At 41.6% G+C, this 23,736-nt stretch overlaps 1 long non-coding RNA gene across 1 annotated transcript; it reads left to right on the plus strand.

The window, feature by feature from the left end:
- The first annotated feature begins 1,713 nt into the window (after window positions 1-1,713).
- On the plus strand, window positions 1,714-21,658 carry LOC131516172 (uncharacterized). The gene is made up of 3 exons (XR_009263924.1): window positions 1,714-1,827; window positions 18,609-18,702; window positions 21,504-21,658. It is a non-coding gene; the product is annotated as an uncharacterized LOC131516172 (long non-coding RNA).
- The last annotated feature ends 2,078 nt before the right edge of the window (window positions 21,659-23,736 follow it).

Below are 23,736 nucleotides of genomic sequence, written 5' to 3' on the forward strand. Positions count from 1 at the left end.
TAGGCCCAACCTGACCAAGTCCTGTTGGCTCTGTCTAGATGTCCGTCCCCCATATTACGAAGGTATTGCCATTACAGGCAATTATACAACAGCCTCCAACTCTAGCTCCTGCAGATGGCAGCAGGCTACTGCAAGACTAACCCTCCAGGCGGTAACAGGGCAAGGCACTTTTTTAGGCCACGTACCCCCTGAGCAGTCACATCTCTGTAATGAAACCCAAACAGTTCCCAGGAATACAGTGTATCTACTCCCTCCCAAAAATGCATGGTGGGCCTGTTCCAGTGGCCTTACTCCCTGCGTCCACTCCCAGGTCCTTAACTCCTCGAAAGAAAGCTGCTGCATACTCGTGCAGTTGATCCCCAAGTTAGTATACCATTTGAGGGGAGAAATACTTAACAGTTTAGGCTCTGCTAACCCCCGAAGTAAAAGAGAGCCTATTACAACCTTAACTCTGGCTGTGCTCTGGGATTGGGATTAGCGGGGGCGGGGACCGGAATATCCTCAGTCGTCATTCAGGACAAAAACTACGGAACGCTAAGGGCAGCCATTGACTTAGACATAGAAAGAATTGAAAAATCAATTTCTCATTTACAGGAATCCCTTACTTCTTTATCAGAAGTAGTACTCCAAAACAGAAGGGGATTAAATTTATTATTCCTGCAGCAAGGAGGACTATGTGCAGCCCTAAGGGAAGAATGTTGCTTCTATGTTGATCACTGGGGGTTGTAAAAGAATCTATGGCCCTCATAAGGGAAGGGCTGCAAAAACGGAAGTTAGAGAGAGAACAATCTCAGTCTTGGTACGAGTTTTTGTTCAACTGGTCTCCCTGGTTAACTACCCTCATCTCGGCCCTTGCCGGACCCCTCGCCATCCTGCTCCTACTAGTAACCCTTGGACCCTGTATAATCAACAGACTGGTCCAGTTCGTCAGGGACTGCGTGGGGGCCATCCAACTAATGGTCCTCCGTGCTCAGTGCAAGCACCTAATAACAGAAGAGGACAAAATAGAAATGCAGCCATCCCATGATTGGGTCCGCAAGCTAGATGACAAGGGGGGAATGAAAGAGCGGACTTACGCCGGCTGACTCCATCTTGTTCTGTGTCCACCTTGAGTGACTATGTCCCCAACATGGCCCTTTTCCAGGAAAATCACAGAAACCTCAGACCACGCCTCCTCCCCTTGAGTAACCTCCCACTTACTCGTTCAAACTTCCCGATCAAAACACGCCCAGCAACCTGCATAATGGGACTCCGACCCTTCCCCAGCCAATCGGCTGAGGCCACAGCCATTGCCTCACCAACTGCCCCTAGACCCCTATAAAACCTTTGTGCTTTTGAAACTCGCTGGCTCTCTCTGGCATCTCACCACTGCATCGGTGCAGGTAGGGGATTGAGCTCGAGCTAGCTCAAATAAAGGCTCTTTGCTTTTGCATCAGACTTGGCTCCCTGGTGGTCTTTGGGTATCGCAAATTCTGGGCATAACAACCCATGCAATAATCCTGTCCTTTTCTAGTCTTGCTTGGTGGAAAGACTACAAAAATCCACTAATGTAGACCCAGACACTCCAGAAAAGCAATTATCCTGGGGACCCTCTTCATAAGCCCATCAGCCCAGATATTTTTAGAAAGCTCCAAAAGATGGCTTTAGGGCCCCAACTCCCTTTAACCAGCTTGTATATGTGACTTTCTCTGTCTTCAAATCGAGATCAGGCTGAAGAAGAAAGGAAGGAACAAAGGGAATGAAGACAGACTAAGGCTTTTAGCCACTGCCATTAGGCTGCCTGACCACCTCATGGCCACCCAAACCAACCCCAAAGAAGAGCACAAGGTAAAGGAGCTTGTTTCTCCTGCGGGACTCCAGCCCACTGTAGACAAGAATGCCCTCCAAATTATCCTCCAGTAAAGTGTCCTGCCCTCTATTTGGGTGCAAAGGGCATTGGAAGAGGGACTGACCTCATGTCTGAAGGCAATCAAGATCTGATTCCTTACCAGTTATTGCCCTGAATGACTGGTGGGGTCTGAGTTTCCTGCTGGCTCCCACGAAAAGCATCACCATTTTGGGAAGGAACCATAGGTAACTCTTGATGTGGTAAGTAAACTTGTCAGATTTCTGAATAACATGGGAGCGAGCTGCATATTCAGTCCTTACTTCCCATTCTGGATCCTTGAACTCTGAATCATGTTCTATTGTTAGGGGAGAGGGAAAGCCAAAATCAAAATATCTCACTGAAACCCTACCTTCTTTATGGGTAAATTGTCTCATAACTCAAAATTCCTGGCCATGTCAACATGCACAAGCCCTCTGTTGGAAAAGGATTTCTTATCCACCCTTGGACATACTATCAACTTCCCAGAAACAAAGGGCCTCTTCCTAGTTAGCTTGTGCCCCCACACCAGGAAGACCCTTCTGATAATATTGCACCATAAATCTAAGACTGAGTCAATCCCTACATGTGGGACAAAGGAATTCCAGGGAAAGCAGTATTTGCAACATTTGCAAAAATTACCTTAAAGGACAAAACTACTTACACCTGCAAACACCAGTACCTCATTAAACCTCAAGCCCAACAAGGTTTCCAGCCCTTAATAGAAAAGTTCCTAAAACATGGCCTCCTAGTTCCATGTCAGTCTCTCTGTAATTATCCAATCCTACCACTTTTAAAACCAAGTAGGGAGTACCAGAGGGTCCATGACCTCCAAGCTATAAGTGAGGCTGTCATTCCCATACACCCTATTGTGCCTAATACCTACACTCTCTTGACCAGATACCTGAAGGTACCACTTGTTTCACAGTCTTGGATCTTAAAGATGCCTACTTTTGCATACCCTTATATCTAGAATCTCAATACTTGTTTGCTTTTGAATGGACTGACCTATCTATCAATGTAACTCAATAGTATGCCTGGAAAGTCCCACCACAGAGCTTTAGGGACAGTACCCTCCTATCTGGTAATGCTCTTGCCAGAAAACTCAGAAAGTTCACTTTAGCCACTGGAGTTCTCTAACAATATGTAGATTATATACTCAATCCATAGCCCCTCCAAGGAAGAATCAGATAAAAACATCATCCTGATTCTAAACCTCCTGGGAGAATAAGTGCATAGGGTTGCCCCAACACAGGCCCAAATTTCCAAACAGGAATTAACTTATTTGGGGTATATTCTGATCCCAAGAAAATGGGAACTTCCTGTGAAGCTCAAAGAAGTCATACCACATGTAGGCCTACCACAAATGAAAGAGTAGCTTAAGATGTTTCTAGGTATGGTAGACTCTTACAGAATCTGTGTTCCAGGGTTTGGATTGATAGCCAAACCCCTGAATAAAGTTTTGAGAGGCCTAGACAACGACCTGCTTGAATGGATGGGAAAACAACAAGAGGCTTTTCAAAGAATTAAGAACCTGCTCACAAACGTCCCTGTACTGGGAATTCCTAATTTTGAAAAGCCCTGCACATTATTTGTAGCTAAAAGGCAAGGGGTAGTTCTGGGGGGGGTAGTTATTAAAAAATCAGTACTGGCCTAAGAGTCAATGGCCTATTTTTCTAAACAACTGGACACACTGGCAGCCAGATGGCTGGGATATTTGAGGGAAGTCGCTGCCACTGCACTTTTGATGGAAGAAGGCACCAAAGTAAACCTAGGTCAGTCCCTGGAAATACGAACTCCACACTAGCTACAGAGAGTCTAGGAATTAAAGGACATGTATGGCTAACAGAAGGGCACCTTACTAAGTATCAGGCTCTATTCCTAGAGTGTCCAGAAGTGATCCTTAAAGTGTGCCAAATTCTTGGTCTGGCTACCCTTCTGCGATCCAAAGGAGATGAAAACTTAGCTCACCCCTGTGTAGAAACCATAGAACAAGTCTACTCCAGTAATACAGATTTAAAAGACCAACCTTTGGATAACGCAGACAATATAATATTTACCAATGGCAGCAGTAGTATAAAAGAAAAGGTTAAAAGAGCTGGATATGCCATGGTAGACCTTCACCAGGTCATAGTGGCAGGAGGTTTGTTCTCAATACATCAGCACAAAAGGCTTAGATTATTGCTTTAACTAGAGCTTTAAAACTAGGAAAAGGCAAAAGAGGTAATATGTACACTGACTCTACACCCATGCTGCATTTGGAGATAAAAGGGACTTTTAACTGCCCCAAACTCCCCATAAAACATAGCCAAGAGATCCTTGATCTCTTACAAGCAGTACAGGAGCCTACAGAAGTGGCTGTAATCCATTTCAGAGACCATCAGTAGGGAAATACTGATATTTAAGTATTGCAGGAAACAATTTAGCAGACAATGTGGCTAAAAATTTATCCCTGACAGCACTCTCAATACAACATATTTATTCTCTCTTAAGACAGGCCTCCAACAAGGCCCCAGCATACAGAAAGGGAAATAAACTGAGCTCTGCAGAAAGGCTACCAACTAGATCCTGATGGATGATGAAAATAATATCAAAATGTGATGCTTCCCCAAGCATCCTGATGGAAAATCATCAGGGCAACACACAACTCTCATTTGGAAAGAAAAGCATTAACATTGTTAGTTGATAAAGTCTTTTCACGAATTGGCCTGTAATGTGTGATCAAAGAAGTCACCAGGGCCTGTGATTTACATTACAAAAACACCTCTGGGGAAGGGCATAGACCATCTCCACTCCTCCAGCCCACCCTGAAGTGAGGCACATACCCTGGAGATGACTGGCAGATAGACTTCACTCAGATGTCCCCATCTCAAGGATATAAATACCTCCCTTGTCTTTGTAGATACCTTCACTAGTTACATAAGGTTTATCCTTCTAGAACAGAAAAACAAAACAAAACAAAACAAAACAAAACAAAACTCAAGTAGTAAAAATCCTACTAAAAGAAAGTATCCCATGTTTTCAATGTCTTTGCATAGAGATAATAGTCCATCATTTATTGAAAAGTTTACTCAACATATGTCTTCTGCCCTGGGGAGTAACCACTACCTCCATGCTGCCTGGAGACCCCCACCATCAGGAAAGGTCATGAGAGCTAATCAAAGCCTTAAAACAACAACAACAACAAAAAAAAAAAACAAAAACAAAAAAAACCTCTTGGCCAAACTTTGCTGGGAAACTGCAGAATCCTGAATAAAACTTATGCCTATAGTCCTCTTGAGAATTAGAATGACCCCTAAAAGAGACCTCCAACTCAGCTCTTTGGAAATCCTATATGGGATGCTTTCTTAACAGCAGATTTGCTGCTTGATTCAGAAACCATTAACTTATAAAAATTTTAGTCAATCTAGGACAGGCACAGAAGCTTATCATGGACCATGGCAACAAAATTTGCTTGTGCTGGAGAACGATCCTGTCCCAAGATCAAGCCAGGGGGGGACATGGTTTTATTAGAAAGCTGTAAGGAGTGATCAGCTTCAGATAAATTAGACCCCAAATGGAAAGGACCCTATCAGATTCTTGTTAGCACCCCAATAGCAGTTAAGCTTCAAGGTATAGGCTGGGTTCATTTGTCTAGGGAAAAACAACAACAACAACAACAACAACAACAACAACAACGGGTCCAAACTCCCCACAACTAAACGCTGAGGAAATTCCACCTTATTTCTTTGATTCTGTGAAAGATCTAAACTGCATCTTCAAAAAGATAAGTGATTGATGTCTCACTGTGAATATTTGTTTTGTATTGTTAGCCATTTCCTGGGTTTTTTATTATACTGCTTCTCCTCCTTGCAAACCTTTGCATATTTGGACCTTTAAATTGGCTTTCTTATTAATAAGAAATTATTTCTTCTTCTTCTTCTTCTTCTTCTTCTTCTTCTTCTTCTTCTATTATTATTTCTTACTAATTTCTTATTCCTCAAACCTAGTCATCAAAGTCATATTTTCTCATTTTCTCATCACTTCTCAACCTAGGCAGGAGTGGAGTGAAAGCTATCTTACAAATCTTTCCAACATAATCTCCCAGGATAATAACTTGTCTAGCTGTTGGATCCATCATTTACATCTTCAAGCAGACACTTCTTACCCCTTTTTAACCCTTATTTTCTCCTGCTCATTTTCCAAGTATAGCTTTCCTAAACAATACAAAACAAAAACTATACTGAACCTAGTTTCCCTGCCCTAGAAGGAATGCTTATTGACACAACTTGGGCAAGTGTAGACTTGTTCATTCCCACCACTTGAGATATCTCGGGGATTAGTGCCCAATTATACTTAAGTCCAGGCTGCTAAATAACACCAAAGACAAACAAAACAAAACAAATAAAAAATAAAAAATGTTCAGATGCCAAATAACACCTCCTCATGGAGAAAGTCAAGATTCTTGGACCACCAAACAATTCTCCAATCAGTGCTGCGCTAAGTACAAAGTGTGATGTGCCTACTTAGAAAACAGAAATAGCACAGACTGTAATACTACCCATTGGTGGAAGATAGCCAGATCTAGCTATCCACATGGAACCCCAATAATATACCCATGTTTTGGATCATGGCCCAGGTGAACACCACTCCACATTGACAATTACTCTGATTTTACCTTCCTTAAGCATACTCATAAACTCTCCAGAATAAAATGAGGACCTCTGCACCCCAATTTAACACATAATAACCCTTCCAGGGGGGCCCAGAAGATCAAGAAACTGGAAACAGTGACTTATCCCATGATTCTATGTGCCCCTCTCAACCATATTCTTATTTGTAGACATCCTTCTCACAACATACAGGGGCCAGTGTTTACCCACCGGCTTGAGGGTTTTTATGCATTGATAACCTTGAACTTTGGGCAGTTGCACCCTGAGGCATGTAGTTCCCCCAGGAGTATGCATAAATAATTCTACCTGACCTCACCCTAAAGCCTGGAGGGCAATAAGCCTTAATGTCTGCAATACCAGGTACCATGCTGTGTTAGCACCTTGGAAGGGTTTGCACATAATGAAATCACGCTACAAAATCTGACAGCAGTGTAAGATAGACTAGTTTTCACTTTTACCACATCCACTTTCTCAGATCTCTCTAATTCACACCAATCTTTGACCAGTGTGGTTATGGACAATTAGCTGGCTTTGGATTACTTATTGGCTGAACAAGGTGAAGCTTGTGCTGATTAACAGAACATGTTGCACCTATATCAACACCACAGGACAGGTGGAAGAAAACATCTAAAAATTATGACCAAGCCAAATGGCTCCATCAAATACCAAAGGGACTGACCTTACTAATAGTATTTTGAAGGCTGTGTGTGAGGCACTTCCATCTGTAACCTGGTTGTTGCTGCTTTTAGGTCCAATATTGGCTATATTGCTACTTTTGTTTTTTGAACTTTGTTTGTTTAATTTTCTTGTCAAATTTATCTCTTCCATACTCCAACAAATCCATTTACAATTATGATATTCCAGGGATTATAACCTATTCCCTGTGAAGATGAAACTTACCAACACTCCCTGGACCAATCCACGACTTCCCTTTACTCTTATCTGTCCATCCAGATTTCCTAAAACTTAGATAGCAAGTACTTCTGAAGACCTCAGGCAGGGTCAATGTCCTACACCAGGATGAATTTGTTATGGAAGATGGACCATCACCCCTTTTTCCCTAAAATATTTTAAGGGCCTAAAGTATTTTATAGGGAATGGTGGTTAGTTAGGCTTTAACAGGATTCCTGGAGACCAGAAAAAAGGGAGTCATGGCCAACTACTAGGAAAGTTAGAGATCTATCCTGGCAGCACTCCAAAAACAAAGCCACAAGAAGCCAGATCAAACCAGACATTCCCAAGACAAAGAAAGCCAGAAACACTGACCAAGTAAGGAAGAAAAAGAAAGAAACCTATCTTCCAAAGAAATCCCCTCACCAAGTAATAAATATCCCACTCCAATTCCTAAGTTAACAACTGTCAATAAAGGCTAGAGACCCATGCCTTGGGTGTAGCTTTCCCTTGTGCTCACCTGTTTTCACATCTCCAGAGTGTGCATTCACTTTAACAAACCTCCCCACTTGCACTGTTCAACCTTTGTGTCTGGTCCATCCTTGAATTCTTTCTTCCCAGGAGACCATTATCCTCCTGGGACATCTCAGAGACAGGTTGGGTGGAGGTCTCAGGGCCTCAGGTTCTCCCCAGTTCAACTGGCAACACTTTCTCCCCTCTTTAAATTCAGTAGATGCCTCCATAACCTCTATATCCAGTCAACCTTTCCAGTTTCTTGATTTTTCCCTCTTCAGGAGAAAGCCAAGGGGGCTTCAATCCATCCCATAAAGGTGTCTACAAAGACCAATAGATTCCTGAACCCCTTACAAGGAGGCATGTGCATAAAATCTATCTGACAGTCTTCCTATGGTGGAGTCCTTCATCCTTGGATAGGTTGAAGAAGTGGAGGAGGTTTATGGGCCCCCTCCGGGTAAATGCCATGATAGGTAGAACACACATGGGAGACAGCCAACGGGGTTTGGGGAATGTCCTTGCCAATGAAAAGAGGTCCCACTAGGTATTGAAGGGCCTTGCCCCTGAGATGGGTTGCCTAATGTAAGTTATTAAGAAATTTCCATTGTAACATTCCTGGCAGTACCAGTTTGCAATTGGGGTCTTGCAGTCAACACTCTGAAGTGAAGGAAAAGCCCCTGTTCAGTGCCCTTTGGGTTTCTTCCTGAATATATTGTGGAGAAAAGGGACTTACATTGGGAACCAGAGATGCTTGAAGGAGCAGCCTAGAGGCTACCTTTGCATATCTTCAGCTCTGTTGTTTCCAACAGAGACCAAATCATTATATTTTATATGGGCCTTGAAATGAATAATAGTTATTTGGGCATGGAGCATAACTGCCTCTAGCAAGGCCAAAATCTCAGAGGCATGTTTAACCAGGGTATTTTGGGCTGGGGGGGAGGAGTGGAGGGCTCTTTCTCCAAGTAGAATCATGGCATGGACCATGTGGAAGGAATAAGTTGAATAGGTATATTGTTTAGTTTCATTTTTGTGCCCAGTTGGAAGGCTTGAGTAAGAGCAATTAGTTCTAATTTTTGTGCTGAGGTAGTGGCAATTGTCAGAGGTCCAGACTCAATGACTTTGGTTAAGCTAACAATAGCGTACCAGAGACCCATAGTCCAACTATGAAGCTGCTGCCATCCCTGAACCATATAGCCTCTAGGTTATATAGAGGCATATCCTGAAGATCTGGCCTGTCACTGCAAGTTAAATCTAGGTTTTCTAGACAAGAATGTTCCAAGGGGGGATTTCTTGTGGGATCTGGCAGTAAGGTGGCAGGATATAGGGTCTGACATGGCCAGATATTTGGTTCAGGTATTTCTAATAAAAGCGTTTGGTATTTTGTAGTTCTACTATTGGAGATCCAATGAAATGCCCTAGAATTGAGGGTGTCCAATACCTGATGGGGTATATAAACAGTTATGCCTTCTCTGAGCCTTCTTCAACCAGTAGGGCCACAGACCCCAGTGCTCAGAGGCAGGGAAGCCATACTTATGCTATAGGATCTAGATTCTTAGATATGTATGTAACAGGATATTCAGAGGATCCCAGCATTTGTATCAAGACTCCAAAGGCCATTCCCCTCCTTTCATGCACTTATAAGGAGAAGGGCTTCAGGAGGTCTGGCAGAGCTGAAACTGGAGCCATTGTAAGTGCCTGTTTTAGGGCCCCAAAAGCTTTTGTCATTTCAGGGTCCCACTCAAAAGGCTTCTCCTCAGGTCTCCTCAGGGACTCACAAAGAGACTTTGTTATTAATCCAAATTGCGGTATCTATATTTGACAAAACCCAGCCATACCCAAAAAGGAATGCAGCTGCAGTTTTGGAGAGTGAGATTTCATATTTAAAATGAGACTTATGGTGGTCAAAGAAGCTCTTAGTCCCAAGAGTCAATATTAGTCTCAGGAACTGATCTTTCTGAGACGAAATTTGGGCCTTTGAAGGGGAGAGCTTATAGTCCCAGGAAGCCAAGGTCCAAAGAACAATTTGTGTTGGAGGTATTCTCATTAGGGATGCTGATAAGCAAATCATCAACATATTGAAGTAAGTCACAGCCTCTGGAGAGCTGAAGAGTGGACATATGCTTGGATAGGGCCTGTCCAAATAAATGTGGACTGTCCCTAAAGCCCTGAGGGAGGACAGTTGAAGTTAGCTATTAGTAACCTGGGTGGAGGGTCCTGCTACTCAAAGGCAAAAAGGACCTGGGAATCTGGGTTCACTGGGATGCAGAAGAAAGCACATTTTACATATAGCACAGTGTACCTAAGAATGTCCAAGAGGAGAGATTTAAGATGGCAGAGGGTTAGGGTCACCCTAAACTCACCTCATCCCCTTAATAGCTAGATGAATATAAAATCATTCTGAACACCCAAGAAGTCAATCAGAAGTCTTAGAGAACAAAGCTGCATGTCTACAAACAGAAAAAAAAAATGACCACTGGATAGTAGGAAATGCAGAGAGTTGATTTCTAGGAGAAAAGAATCTGGGGTGCAATGGTGGGGAGGGATCCTTATTGCAGAGAGGTGAGCTAAAGAGAGAGAGTGAAACACACACAAGGGACTTCACAAGAACACTGTTTCCCAAAGCAATTAATGGGGGAAAAGGGGATGGTTTCCACACCCCAAGTTTTTTTATTGACAGCAGAGCATAGAATCTGAAGTTTCAGTGATCAGCTCCTGGTGGTGCTCCAGTGAGGAAGCAAGGCAGAGCCCCCGGAAACAGTAGTACTGTCTGAGGATCCCCTGGGTCACATGGGGAGAAGCAGTTCCCTTGCTTGGAGTGCACTTGGTAGAGGTGACACAGCCTGTCCACAGGCAAAAGACCCTGTGGGCACCATTGAGAGGCTCTGTTTACCAGTACAGGAACAAAGACATCAGTTGAGGTCAGCAAACCCTGGTGACAGATGTGTGTAGTGATTTATCGTAAACTCCAAGCCAATGCCACTGCATGGTTTTGTGACTGTTTCCTGTGACAAGCTGACACCAGCCAAGGCACAGAAAAACCCTCCCCCCAAGGGATCAGCGTGTGTCCAAGTTGCAGGGTTCTCTGAAGTTTGGAGTTTTGAAACACAGCTGTGCCTGAGATAAAACCCAAGAGGGCAGCACCACCTGGCAGGTGGACAGTTCTGACACAGACAGGGTGATTGCACTTCTGTGACGGTGTGAACTTGACACTCCAGAGACTAGAGAGCAACGTGAAACCATTTTCACCCCTAGGCCACCAGCACTGATCCACCTCAGTGAGCTAAACAGCACCACCAAGTGGAGAATGGAGTCATTACACCAAACCTAGCCCCCATGCACTCTCCAAGCACATTTCTACTAGGACAAGGCAGCCTGAAAATCAGACCAGCAGGCCCCACCCACAGAAGACCAGAACAAATCCCTTCCACCCACAGTCTACTGTTCACAGGGTGCTGCCAAGCTTCATCTCTAAGGAAAACTGGACCTAGCTTCCTTTGGTTTTGTTTTCTTTCTGTTTTGGTTTTTATTTCTTTGTTTTCTTGAATACAGAGATAGCAATTTTTTTTATACATTTAATTAATTTATTTATTTTTAATTTTTTTCTCCCAAGATGCTCCTAACAAGCAGACCAAAATACACCTAAGATCTAGCTTCCTTTATTCTTTTAAATATTTTAAATTTACATTTTTATTATTTCCCATGAAAATGACAAAACAGAGGAATTCACCCAAAAGGTAAAAAAACAAACAAACAAAAAAAAAAAAAACAGGAAGAAATGATGACCAGGGATTTAATCAACATAGATATAAGCACAATGTCGAAACTAGAATTAAAAGCAACAATTATAAGGATTCTAACCGGGATTGAAAAAAGCATAGAAGACACTAGAGAATCCCTTACGGCAGAGATAAAAGAGCTTAAATCTAGATTTAAATTAAAAGTACTATAACATAGATGCAAACCTGAAAGGAGGTCATCACAGAGAAGATGGGTGAAGCAGGAGAATGAATGAGTGATATATAAAATAAAATTATGGAAAATAATGAAGCTGAAAAGAGGGAAACAAAGGCAATAGGTCCTGAAGGTACACTTAGGGAACTCAATGACTTACTAAAACATAAAAACATTTGTATAACAGGAGTCAAAGCAGATGAAGAGAGAGAAAACGGAGCAGAAGGGTTATGTGAACAAAAAAGAAGCACAGAGAACACCCATTAAATTCAACAAAAGCCAGCCACTGTCAATGCATATCACAGTCAAACTGACAAAATACAGACAAGGAAAGAATACTGAAAACAGCAAGGGGAAAAAAAAAGGAACAAGGGAACAAAGGAAGACAAATCATCAGGTTTGGAGCAGATCTGTCCACAAAAACTTGTGAGGCCAGAAGGAAATGGCAGGATATATTCAACGTGCTGAATGGGAAGATATATATAGCCAAGAATACTTTATCAAGCAAGGAAAGCTGTTATTCATAATATAAGGAGAGGTAAAAACTTTCCCAGAGAATAACATAAAGAGTTTGTGACCACTAAACCAGCCCTACAAGAAATGTTAAGGGGGGCACTTTGAGTGGGATGGGGAGATTAAAAGCAAAAAAGAGTAGAAAGGAACAAAGAACATCACAAAAACACCAACTGCATAGTAACACAAAACACTAAATTTATATCTTTGAATAATTACCCTGACAAAAATGGACTAAATACTCCAATCAAATGATATAGGGTATCAGGATGGATTAACCCCCTCCAAAAAAATAAATAAAAAATAAAAAATAAAAACAAAACACCAAGATCCATGCATATGCTGCCTACAGGAGACTCATTATAAACCTAAAGACATCAGCAGATTGAAAGTTAGGGGATGGATGGGGTACCTGGGTGGCTCAGTCGGTTAAGTGTCTTATTCTTAGTTTTGGCTCAGGTCATAATCCCACAGTTTGTGAGTTCAAGCTGTCAGTGCTGAGCCTCATTGGGATTCTCTCTCTCTTCCTCTCTCTGGCCCTTCCATGTTCTCTCTCTCTCTCCCTCTCAAAATAAATAAAATAAACATTAAAAAAAAGAAATTGAGGGAATAGAGAATCATCTATTATGCTAATGTATGCCAAAAGAAAGCTGCAGTGGCCATATGTATAGCAGACAAACTAAATTTAAAACCAAAGACTGTAACAAGGGATGAAGAAGGGCATTGTATCAAAATTAAGGGGTCTATCTATCAAGAAGATCTAATGATTATAAATAGTTATGTCCCAAATTTGAAAACACCCAAATATATAAATCAGTTAATAATAAGCATAAAGGAACTCATTGATGATAATATAGTAGTAATACTGGACTTCAACATCCAACTTACAGCAATGGACAGATCATCTATGCAGAAAATCAACAAGAAAATAATGGCTTTGAATGACACACTGGACCAGATAGACTTAACATATATATTTAGAGCATTCCATCCTAAAGCAGCAGAATATACATTCTTTTTGAGTGTACACAGAACATTCTCCAGAATGGATTATGTACTCAGTCACAAATTAGCCCTAAATAAGTACAAAAAGATTAAGATTATACCATGAATATTTTTAGACCAGAATGCTATAAAATTTGAAGTCAACCACAGAAAAAATTAGAAAAAAAACCCCACAAAAGATGGATGTTAAAGAACATCCTACTAAAGAATGAATGGGTTAACCATTAAAGTAAAGAAGTAATAAAAAAATACAAGGAAGCAAATTAAAATGAAAACATGCCACTCCAAAATGTTTGGGATGCAGCAAAGGCAGTCCTAAGAGGGAACTACATTGCAACACAGACCTACTTCAAGAAGCAAGAAAGGCCTCAAATACACAAACTAACTTTATACCTAGAGGAATTAGAAAAGAAACTGCAAATAAAGCCGAAAGCCAGCAGAAGAAGGAAACTAATAAAGACTAGAGCAGAAATAAATGACATAGAAACAAACAAACAAAAACCAGTAGAACAGATTGATGAAACTAAGAGCTGGTTCTTCAAAAAAATTAATACAATTGATAAACCCTATCCAGACTTATCAAAAATAAGAGAAAAGATCTGAATAAATTAAATAACAAGTGAAAGAGGAGAGATCACAACCACCACCATGGAAATACAAACAACTGTAAGAGAATACTATACAAAAATTATATGCTATCAAACTAGGAAATCTGGAAGAAATGAATAAATTCCTAGAATCATATAAATGACCTAAACTAAAAACCTAAAAACAGGAAGAAATAAAAAAAATCTGAACAGACCCATAACCAGTAAAGAAATTGAAACAGTAATCAAAAATTTCCCAACAAACAAAAGTCCAGGGCCAGATGGCTTCCCTGGTTAATTCTACCAGAAATTTAAAGAAGATCTAATGCCTATTCTTCTCAAAGTGTTATAAAAAATAGAAATGGAAGGAAAACTTCCAAAATTATTCTACAAGGCCAACATTACCTTGATTCCAAAATCAGACAAAGACCCCACTCAATAGAAGAATTATAGAAGAATATCCCTGATGAACATGGATGCAAAAATTCTCAACAAGATACTAGCAAATCAAATCCAACAGTATATTTAAAGAATTGTTTACCACAATGAAGTTGGATTTATTCCTGGGATTCAGGGCTGGTTCAATATTTTCAAATCAATCAATGTGATACACCACATTAATAAAGGAAAGGATAAGAACCATATGATTCTCTCAATAAATGAATGAAAGTATTTGACAAAATACAGCATCCACTTTTGATATAAACCTTTCACAAAGTATGGGTAGATGGAACATACCTCAACATAATAAAGGCTATATATGAAAGACCCACAGTTATATCATCATCAGTGGGGAAAACATAAAAGCTTTTCCCCTACAGTTAGGAACAAGACAAAGATGCCCACTGTCATCATTACTATTTAACAGTACTGAAAGTCTGAGCCTTAGAAACAAGACAACAAAAATAAATAAAAGACATTCAAATTGGCAAGGAAAAAGTCAAACTTTCACTAATTCCAGATGGCATGATACTCTATGTAGGAAACCTAAAAGACATAAAAATTGCTGGAACTAATACACAAATTCAGCAAAATGGCAGCATATAAAATCAAGATACAGAAATGTGTTGCAATACTATACACCAATAATGAAGCAACAGCAAAATAAATCAATAAATCAGTTCGATTTGCAATTGCACCAAAAAAATAGATATCTAGGAATAAACCTAAGCAGAGAGATGAAAAATCCCCACTCTGTAAACTATAGAACACTTATGAAAGAAATTGAAGAGAACACACACACACACACACACACACACACACACAAATGGAAAAGCACTCCAGGCTCATTGATTGGAAGAACAAACATAGTTAAAATGTCTATAATTCCCAAAGCAATCTATACGTTTATTGCAATGCTCATCAAAATGCCACCAGCATTTTTAACAGAACTAGAACAAACAATCCTAACATATGTATGGAACCACAAGAGACCCCAAATAGCCAAAGAAATTCTGAAAAACAAACAAACAAACAAATAAAAAACTGGAGGCCTCATGATTTTGGATTTCAAGCTATATTACAAAGGTGTAGTCATAAAGATAGTGTGGTACTGGCACAAAAACAGACACAGAGATCATTGGAGCAGAATAGAAAACATGGAAATGGACCCACAACTCTATGGTCAACTAATCTTCAACAAAGCAGGGAAGAATGAATATCCAATGGAAAAAAGACAGTCTATGCAACAAATGGTGTTGGGAAAACTGGAAAGCAACATGCATAAGAATGAAACTGGACCACTTTCTTATACTATACACAAAATAAATTCAAAATGGATAAAATATCTAAATGTGAGATAAGAACACATCAAATTCCTAGAGGAGAACACAGACAGCAAACTCTTTGCATTGGCTGCAGCCACTTCTTACTAGACAGGTCCCAGAAGGCAAGGGAAAGAAAATGAAACAAGAATTATTGGGACTTCATCAAGACAAATAGCTTCTACACAGCAAAGAAAACAATCAACAAAACCAAAAGGCAACCTACAGAATGGGAGAAGATATTTGTAAATGATATACCTGATCAATGGTTAGTATCCAAAATCTATAAATAACTTATCAAACTTGACAACAAAAATCCCCTAGATAATCAGTTAAGGAATAGTCAGAAGACATGAATAGACACTTTTACACAGAAGACGTCCAGATAGCTAACACAAACATGAAGATATGCTCAACATCACTCAAAATCCTTGATGTGATACTACCTTATGCCTGTCAGAATGTCTAAAATTAACAACACAAGAAACAACAGGTGTTGGTGAGGATGTGGAGAAAAGGGAACCTTCTTGCACTCTTAGTGGGAATGCAAACTGGTTCAGCCACTCTGGAGAATAGTATGAAGGTTCCTCAAAAAGTTAAAAATAGAACACTCTATGATCCAACAATTACACTACTAGGTGTATATACCCAAAAGATACAAAGCAAAAAGGGCGCCTGGGTGGCTCAGTCAGTTAAGTGTCCAACTCTTGGTGTCGGCTCAGGTTATGATCTCACAGTCGTGGGACTGAACCCTGCATCAGGCTCTGCACTGACAGAGCCTGATTGGGATTCTCTCTCTCTCTCTCTCTCTCTCTCTCTCTCTCCCTCTAGCCCTCCTCTGCTTGTGCTCTCTCTCTGTTTCTATAAAATAAAATAAAATTCTGGGGCACCTGAGTGGCTCAGTTGATTAAATATTCCAACTCTAGATTTTGGCTCAGGTAATGATTTTATGTTTCATGAGTTCCAGATCCATGTCAGGCTTTGTGCTGACAGCACAGAACATGCTTGGGATTCTCTCTCTCCCTTTCTCTCTCCCTCTCTCTCTCTTCTTTTCTGTTTGCCTCTCTCTCTCTCTCAAAATAAACTTAAATAAAATAAAATGATTAAACAATACAAATTTAAAGGCGTACATGTACCCCAATGTTTATATTTTATTGCAGCATTATCAAAAAATAGCCAGACTATGGAGAAAACCCAAATTTCCTTCAAGTGATGAATGGATAAAGAATAGAACACACACACACACACACACACACACACACACATATATACACAATGGAATATTACTCAGCCATAAAAAAGCCATAAAATCTTACCATTTGCAAGGATGTCAATGGAGCTAGAGTGTATTTCATAAGAGAATTTAATCTGTCAGAGAGAGATACGATATGATTTCATTCATATGTGGAATTTAAGAAAGGAAACAGATAAACATATGGAGGGGGATGAGGGAGGGAAACAAACCATGAGAGACTCTTAAAGAACAAACTGAGAATTGATGGAGGGAGTTGGGTTGGGGATGGGCTAGATGGTTGTGGAAGGCACTTGTAATGATGAGCACTGGGTGTGTGTGTAAGTGATGAATCACTGATTTCTCCTGAAACCAATGTTGTGCTATATGTTCACTAATTATAGTAAAAGTTTCAAAAAAATCAAAAAACAAAAATCAAACAAATAAAATTGTCTTAAGGGATCTGTCCTAGGAGGCTATAAGTGTAGGAACAATTGGGTAAATAGGAATTATAGCCTTGTTGATAGACCTTAGGTCCTGAAATATTCTACATGAACCATTAGACTTTTTAATTGCCAAGATAGGGGTATTATAATGTGAATTTCAGAGATGCAAAAGTTCTATCACTAAGAATTTTTGTACGGGGGACTGTAATTCCTGTCTGGCCTATGGACGTAAGGAGTCGTGGGATTTACTATGGAAGAAATGTGAATCTTCACGTTGTATCTTTACAGGGGTTTCTGATGGAGCACCCCAGAATGGAGGTATTCTATAACTGAGGGGCACCTATCGAAAAATAAAGACCTTGCTGTTTGAAGGGGTGGAGGGCTCAAGAAGACAAAAATGCCAGCAGGAGGTGGTCAATTTCAGAAACACAAAGATTAGTTTTCACCTTTTATAGTATGTCCCTTCAAGTAATGGTGCGGGGTAATCAAGTAAAAAAAGGAAGGGGTGGGTAAAGTTATTGTTACCCAAAGAAAAAATTAAAGGGGAAATGAAATGTCCCCTCTTTGGGTGCCTATCTATGCCAGTGGTGAGAATCAAGGACTGGAGAATGACACCTGAGTATTTTATAAGGGCAGAATAAGGGCTCCCATTTCTATTAGATATTCAATTTTGTCTCTTCCCACACCCAGGGTTACCCAATCCTCTGCCAAAGAGATGGAGGACATGGGTGCTTGCACAGCCTGTGGGCCCCATCAGCCAAAGGAGAGGAGATCATCTGCTCCTGCTCCATTGGGCTCCTCATAATCAAGGTAGAGAGCTAATTGCAGCTGCTTTTGCACAGAGTGGCCTTTGCCTGAGGCTGTCGATTACCTAGGATGGACTGTGCTTGGGACTTTGGGGCTCAGGATGACCCTCCCACACATAACAAGAAGGCGAAATCCCACCTCCAATGCCCTGATTGTTTGAAGGCCAGACAAGTCTCTGAGAGAGGGAGCATTTGACACTCCTGGGCCAGATGTCCCAATTGGCGACAAAGAAAGGAGGTTTGATGAGCCCCTTGGGCACAGGGATGCTTAGCAGCTTGTACCTTTAATGGCTTTTGCCCTGGGTGGATCCAGAGAATGTTGGGGAGCTAGCGATAGCTGCAGCTATATGTTGTGCTTTACCATTTGTTTTCCTATTCCCTTTCAGCCCTTCAGACTACCTCTCAGTTATTGAAGACCTTGAAGACCATACCCAGAAGTGTGAGGATGTAGGTCTGAGGTCCCTGATTGAGCTTTTGAAGGTTTGTTTGATATAAGGGGAGGCCTGGATGATAAAATTCATTGCTAACATTGCTGTGCCCTCTGGGCTTTTAGGATCTAGGTTGGTGTATTTTCTCATGGCCTCTATTAGGCAGGAATGAAATATAGGGTTTTCATCTGGGTCTTGGATTATTTCTTTAAGTCTTGCATAATGTACAGGTTTTATGACTGCTTATTGCATACCCTAAATTAGGCAGGTTATCATGTAATCCTGATTAACTCTATCAGGGTCTCTTGCCTGATAATTTAATCTATGGCCAGCATTTGGCACTGCCTGTACTGTCACTGGAGCAAGGTCATGATTACAGGTATGGGCCTCATCATCCCAGCTCTAAGCCAAAGACCAGATATGGGTTTTTCCCTCATGGTTGCTGTACATAGTAACGATGATCTGAACATCATGACAGGTGAGATAGAAAGCAATTGTGAGGCTTTTGAATTCCTTAATGAAATGGGAAGAATGCTGGCTAAAGGAATGAAGTTTTGTTTCTATGTGAAACAGATCAGACATTGGAAAGGGAATGTGTACTCTAATTGTCCCCACATCCCATTCACTACCTCTGGAAGAGCCTGACGTTTTGTGGAGAAACACAAGTCAGGTCTTTAGGCTCGTGCTTAATGCCAGATTGAGTATGGGATGGAGACAGGAGGCCTTGGTAGGGTGGTGTTGTGGTGGTGGCAATGGTCCTAAGGTGTTAATAGAATCCAGGGGAGTCTCTGTGTCTTCAGGAGGAAGGGGAAGATGCTGGCGCAGAATAAAAGAAGGGTCATCTAGAATGTCCACAGGGTCAGATAGATGGGCTATGAAACAGAGCAAGACACATTCTAAAGTTTTTTTTTTGAAGGTCAGGGTCTGGGGAAAATGCCATGAAGTCTTGCACATATGAGACCTCTGGTTATTTGGAGGAGTTCTGGCAAAACTCAACCTGGCAAATAGTATTATAAGAAAGAGTTCCACGGAGGGACCATAAATCTTGATCTTGTAGTTTGTACTGAGGCCAGGAAACATTACATAAAAAGATGAGATTTTTTTTCTTCAGGCTTCAGGGATCCAATCCAGTTTTTAAGAATGCATCTCAAGGGTGAGTCCAATGAGTACAGGGGGGTTGTCCCACAGTGAGAAAAACCAGCTGTCAATTCCCAAAGCCGTGTCCTTCCAAAGGGAATGGGGTTCCTACTCATGATCATGATTTCAGTCAGGACAGCCCACTGACCTGAAAAAGGACTGGACCTTATATAGGGTGACTGATTCTACTGGGGCATCCCACCAAGAAGAGGGATCTGGCAAATCCTCGGGGCACTTCCTGTTGGGGTGTCTCCTGCAATAGCAAAAGGCAGACACAGATTGGCTGAACCAGGTCAGAAAAAGGAGGGGGAGAACTCACCACTATGATGTGTACGGATGTGTTTGTCCATAGATCAAGTGGCTCCTGGATCGATGGGAACAAAGGAAAAAGGGAAGGGAACCAACAGATATAAGGTGGTGGCTGAGAATTAGCCATTGTCAGGAAAGCCTCCCAGCCAAATCTGTAACATTTTCAGATTCGTCCTGGTTAAACTTCCCCTTCTAGATATGCCATTTATTGGGAACAGACCTTGAGGGGTAGAGTGAGATAGCAGAGGAAAGGGATTCTTTGCCCTCACAGGGGCAGGCAGTCCAATCCATTCAATGTCAGACCTCCAGACCATACCAGGGAGCTGCCTTGGCCAGTTGTCTGGGAAGTACTAGGTTTAAGTTGCTGCAGGGCTTGAAAGAGAAAGGAGAGGGAGGGAAAGATCCCTCCAAAGGGCAAAGAGGAATCCCTCACCCTTTCAGGAAAAGGTGGTCCAGCTGGTTTTCCCTGGAGCTTTCATTCTTCACTAAGGAGTAACATCTCTGCTGGAGGTTATCAGTTTCCCAAGGAGTTGTAGAGTTAGTCCACTGAAGGACAGTCCCAATAAATTTCCAGAGAATATGGGGAGAGCCCTGGGCAGGCAAATGTTCTCCATATGGGCCATAAAATGTGGAGTTTCCTGATCAGATGGGACCACCAAATATGGGGCAACCCAATCTGGTGGAGGTTAGTGGCACGGGTAGTGAAAGAACTCCCCAAGGCAAAACAAAGGAAATAGAAATTTATTGTTGAATACTTCCTTGAAGTGGTGGGCAGGACAGCAAAAACAGAGACTGCCTGCCACAAAACAGTGATGGGGGGGGGGGGGTTCCATAGTTAAAGGGGGAAGGTGAGGACATATGGAAATGTATGGAATTTTCCTTTTTTGTTAACTATATGTCCAGGTGTAAGTAACTCATTAATCAGCTAGGACTTATGGATATTTTGAAGTGCATCACCTAAATGGGCTTCTTTGTATTCAGCCAGGTGGTCACTGTGGGCCTTTCTACCTTACTCAGGTTTCCATTTTTCAAGTTTACTACCTAAAAGCAGCCTCTACAGGCCACACATCAAGGCCTGAAGTGAAGAGAATGAGAGAGAGAGAGAGAGAGAGAGAGAGAGAGAGAGAGAGAGAGAGAGAGAGAGGAGGCGGGGAGAGAAATTGTACCTGGGGTTTTGCTTTTATTTGGGCACACAGTGTTTTTGAAAAGGAAGCTTTTATGAGTGGGGTTGCCAGGCTTCTTACCTACTTATATAGCTAGTAACTCTGTCACAGAGCTGTCAATATGTTTGAGGTGAATGTCTATGAAATGGATGCCTTGGCAATCAAAAACTTAACATAAGGCACTTACATTATAATAAAAAAGCTTATTGTCAGGCATTTACATTATATGTGTCTATTTCAACAGCCTCTTGGCCTCATTTTGCCTTCCTCTTTGAAATGGATACAATCTGCCTTCACCTGGATTCATGGGGTACCTCATTCATGGGGTACCTCAACAGCTTTGCCATTGTACCCAAACATTGCAGACAAGATCTTAATTGCATCCACCTTTCTCCGGGAGCACAGGTATGACATTGCATTCGTGGCATACTCTTCTGAGACGAGTACTCATTTGACACACTAATCACGTATATTATAAGTCAAACATGTTTTAGTCCTTTTTGGGTTCTAGTGGCAATATATTCCTCATTTACAAAGTTTGCTTCATCTCACTGATACTGCTCCTTACAAATCAGCCCAACTTTAATGGGGCCACCTCCAACAAAAGTCTCTAAAATCCGTCCAAATTAAAATCAATAGGTATTCCCCTCAGCACCTTCAGAAGCTCCTTCACTATAGAAGCTTTATGAACCTTTCTTGTGTTTCCTGGAATCTCTGAGCTACCTATGATGGCCATAAATTGCCCAAAGGCTTTAAAGCTCCTCTTGGCCTCATGCTATACACCATTAAAACAAAAACTGCTTGGGGCGCCTGGGTAGCTCAGTGGGTTAAGCCTCGGAGTTCAGCTCTGGTCAAGATCTCACCATTCATGAGTTTGAGCCCTGCGTCAGGCTCTGTGCTGACAGCTCAGAGCCTGGAGCCTGCTTCGAATTCTGTGTCTCCCTCTCTCTCTGCCCCTCCCCTGCTCATGCTCTATCTCTCAAAAATGAAGAAGCATTAAAAAAAAATAAAATAAAAAATTGCTAGTCCAAAGCCTGTGACCCTCCATATCCAGTCACCCATTATATTTGTTACTGACTTGGGTTCTTGGGCTCTCCATGCAGTAGAAATTGACTTGGGCCAAATGGGAATTTCCAGGCAAGGATTTTATTCAGGCTTCTGCTTGAGCACCAAGGAGACAGCACAAAGGAAAAGGTCCTTCATGATGGATCTCTGAACAAAGTCTGGGGAAAGTATTTTTTTTTAATTTTTTAAAATGTTTTATTTATTTATGAGAGAGAGAGAGATAGAGACAAAACAAGAGTGGTGGAGGAGCAGAGAGAGAGACACACACACAGAATCCAAAGCAGACTTCAGGCTCTGAGCTGTCAGCATACACCCTGATGCAGGGCTCAAGCTCATGAACCATGAGGTCATGACCTGGGCCGAAGTCAGACACTTAACTGACTAAACTACCCAGGTGCCCCTACCAGGGAAAGTTTTTTAAAAGACTGAGGTGATAAAGGAGTGATGTCCAAGCATGTAAAGGCAGGGAGAGACACAGAAAGTTGGGCGTATAGGCACAGTGGACAGAACACAATTTGTCATGGATCACATGTCTCATTAATGTGTTAAATCTCCATCCCTGGTTGTAACTTTTAGTCCTGTAATGAGAGAGAAAGTCAGAAAAAGATCAGCACTGGGGCCCAACTTGACACAAACTGGTTTGGTCTAGTCCTCACCAGTCTTTGTAGTTGAGTCCCACCTCTAGTAAGTATCCTGGTTCTGCATTCCTGCAAGATATGCTACTCAAGAGGCCTGGAGATACAGCTGTCAAGGAAAATGCTGGTTTTTATAGTCAGGAGACCTGAGTCTAATCTCTGCCCTGTCTCATGTTTGCGTCATGGAAATAATACTTCACAGATCAGCACAGCTATCAAAATCTCCTTAATAGAGCCAAACCTGGGACTTCTGGAATATTACACCTCTAGGAGTGAGTAACCACCTTTGTCCCCAATTCCTTGCAAAATGCCATGGTTCCAGAGCAGGAGTTTGTCTCCCATAGGTTCCTTGGCTATAGAGGGAGCCCCATGGGATTAACTGAGTGAACAGCAATGGGAGTTCATAGATGATACACACAGCACTTCCAATCATCATAAAAGTGATGGGACTCAGTGGAATGTTGCTGCTTTCCATCACTTAGCTAGGATGTCCCTGATAAAAGTTGAGAACAAAAAGCCAACACACTGGGCCAAATTTTAGGCAGTTATCTCAGCACTGGATGCCCTCGCCTCCTAATGACTCCATCTTCATATTTATTATAAGTTGGTGGGCCATTGCGGAAGAGTTGTTCCCTTCAAGGTTAAAAAAGAAAACACCAAAGGGTGCCTGGGTAGCTCAGTTGGTTAAACATCTGACTGTTGATCTCAGTTTAGGTCTTGATTTCAGGGTCATGATTTCAGGCCCCACCCTGGGCTCTGTGCTAGACATGAAGCCTA

The sequence above is a fragment of the Neofelis nebulosa genome, chromosome 7 (assembly GCF_028018385.1).
Source record: "Neofelis nebulosa isolate mNeoNeb1 chromosome 7, mNeoNeb1.pri, whole genome shotgun sequence".
Taxonomy (NCBI): domain Eukaryota; kingdom Metazoa; phylum Chordata; class Mammalia; order Carnivora; family Felidae; genus Neofelis; species Neofelis nebulosa.